The sequence below is a fragment of the Pelobates fuscus genome, chromosome 7, assembly GCF_036172605.1.
Source record: "Pelobates fuscus isolate aPelFus1 chromosome 7, aPelFus1.pri, whole genome shotgun sequence".
NCBI classification, from domain to species: domain Eukaryota; kingdom Metazoa; phylum Chordata; class Amphibia; order Anura; family Pelobatidae; genus Pelobates; species Pelobates fuscus.
Genome location: NC_086323.1, coordinates 132,275,340 through 132,278,043, shown reverse-complemented (window position 1 = coordinate 132,278,043; position 2,704 = coordinate 132,275,340).

The following is a 2,704-nucleotide window of genomic DNA, read 5'->3' as shown; positions in this document are numbered from 1 at the left end:
GTAAAAAAATGTAAATCTCTCGGAAAAAACGATGCCTCAGAGGGGATATGATAACATTATACAAATGTAATCGGGCTAGGACAAACCACTATCTGGAAATCTATTCATAAACAGGGCTATACATAGGACACAAGGTCACACATTTAGGCCGGAAGAAAGGAGATTTCATCTAAGGCAAATAAAAGGGTTTTTTTACAGTAAGAACAACAAGGGTATGGAACTCTCTGCCTAAAGAGGTGGTTTTATCAGAGTCCATACAGATGTTTAAACAGCAATTGGATAAATACTTGCAAAAACATAACATACAGGGATATCATTTCTAATTAGTGGGGTAATAGATGCTTGATCGAAGGAGATATCTGACTGCTATTTTGGGGTCAACAAGGAATTTTTTCCTTGTTTGTTGCAAAATTGGAAGCACTTTAGACTGGGTAATTTGCCTTCTTTTGGATCAACAGCAAAAACATATGTGAAGAAGGCTGAACTTTATGGACACAAGTCTTTTTTCAGCTATGTAACTATGTAACATGAGGTGATGGTCGTGGATGAATGGCACAACAATGGGCCTCAGGATCTCGTCACGGTATCTCTGTGCATTCAAAATACCATCAATAAAATGCACCTCTGTTTGTTGTCCATAACATAGCCTGCCCATACAATTAACCCCACTGCCACCACTCGATCCACAAAGTTGACATCAGCAAAGCGCTCATCCACACGGCGCCATACACGCTGTCTGCCATCTGCTCTGTAAAGTGAAAGACGGGATTTATCCATGAAGAGAACACCAAAGATGCCATTGAATGTGAGAATTTGCCCACTCAAGTCGATTATGACAACGAACTTCAGTCAGGTCGAGACCCCGATGAGGACGATGAGCATGCAGATGAGCTTCCCTGAGATGGTTTCTGACAGTTTGTGCAGAAATTCTTTGATTATGCAAACTGATTGTTGCAGCAGCTGTCCGTGTGGCTGGAGGTGAAGATGCTTGATGTGGAGGTCCTGGGCTGGTGTGGTTACACGTGGTCTGCGGTTGTGAGGCCGGTTGGATGTACTGCCAAATTCTCTGAAATGCCTTTGGAGTTGGCTTATGGTAGAGAAATGAACATTCAATTCACGGGCAACAGCTCTGGTGGACATTCTTGCAGTCAGCATGCCAATTGCACGCTCCCTCAAATCTTGCAACATCTGTGGCATTGTGCCGTGTGATAAAACTGCACATTTTAAAGTGGCCTTTTATTGTGGCCAGCCTAAGGCACACCTTCACAATAATCATACTGTCTACTCAGCATCTTGATATGCAACACCTTTGAGGTTGATGGATTATCTCGGCAAAGGAGAAGTGCTCACTAACACAGATTTAGATAGATTTGTGAACAATATTTGAGAGAAATAAGCCTTTTGTGTACATAAAAAAAGTCTAAGATCTTTGAGTTCAGCTCATAAAAATGGGGGCAAAAACAAAAGTGTTGCGTTTACAATTTTGTTCAGTGTAGTTGGGGAGGTAGAGTTTGGCTAAAGCTTTTTTTGAGAATATCTTCGATACTCCAGATATTTTGGACTCCATCTCCTCTGGTGCTTTGCCAGTATTATAGCTGTAAGAGCATTATGGGTGATGTAGTCCACAACTAGTGGAGTGCCTAAGAATGCCTACCGCTGCCATAAACAGTGTAACGTAACACTTAACAAATATAACTGACTGATGTACCTCTCACAAAAATAGTGCTGAAAGGAAACTTCATGGTGAGCAGTAAATTGCTGAACTTTAAGTTTGAAAACACATGACTTACCCAAAGGATCTTAGAACTAAAGCTTAGCTAGTGACAGTCTGGAGAAAGCAGGGTTCACTGACTTTCTGTGTCTAGACAAAAGCAAGAAAGTGAAAAGGCAGTAATGTTAACAATAAACAATATTTATTTGGAATTTACTGCTACTTTAAAAAGCATGTTTTATATTCAGCCTGACCCAACATTTGGAGGACCGTAGAACACAACAAATTGGCAGTAGTTTGTGTGATAAAATCAAAATTTATACCTCTTTTGTGAAAAGTAAATCAAGCACAGTTTTATTACAGGGTGTAAATTTATCACTCTGCCATCCTTGCAGATTCTAAGGAAGAGAACAGGAGCTGCATATTTAACACCTTTCTATTTTTCAAGAATGTCACACCCTACTAGTGACAAATGTCATGTTCAAGAATAATATGTTTTCAAACTATGGCCTAGATGAGGTGACAATATATCCCCCGTAAACGAGGACACACAGGATAATCACACAATGCATAAAGATTTATTTTGGAAGATGCCTGTAGTGTGCATACTGCAGAAGTGTGGTATCATAGGTTTTCAGTGTTAGTCATTTTGTATCTCACCAGCTCTGCAGGTTTTAGAATCTAATATTAGCACAGGTAGATCAATACGTGTCACAATCTTTCGAAAGATTCCCCGTTCATGTGGGAGTTTCTGTATAAGCCTGTGCTGGTGGTGACGGTGGATGTTTAACCCTTTCAAGACCAGCTTTGGAAAATCCATTCTTATTGTGACAGTCCTGACATGTCATTGACAGGGATAAGCATGTTTCTACAGAACCTTTACTTAAAGTATTCTTGAGAGGTGGATAGAGATCTCCGAAAATCCTAAATTTCTATAGGAAAGTAGCGTGAAAGAGCATTCCTGGGCAAAGTTATAAAAGTGGAGCAACCAGT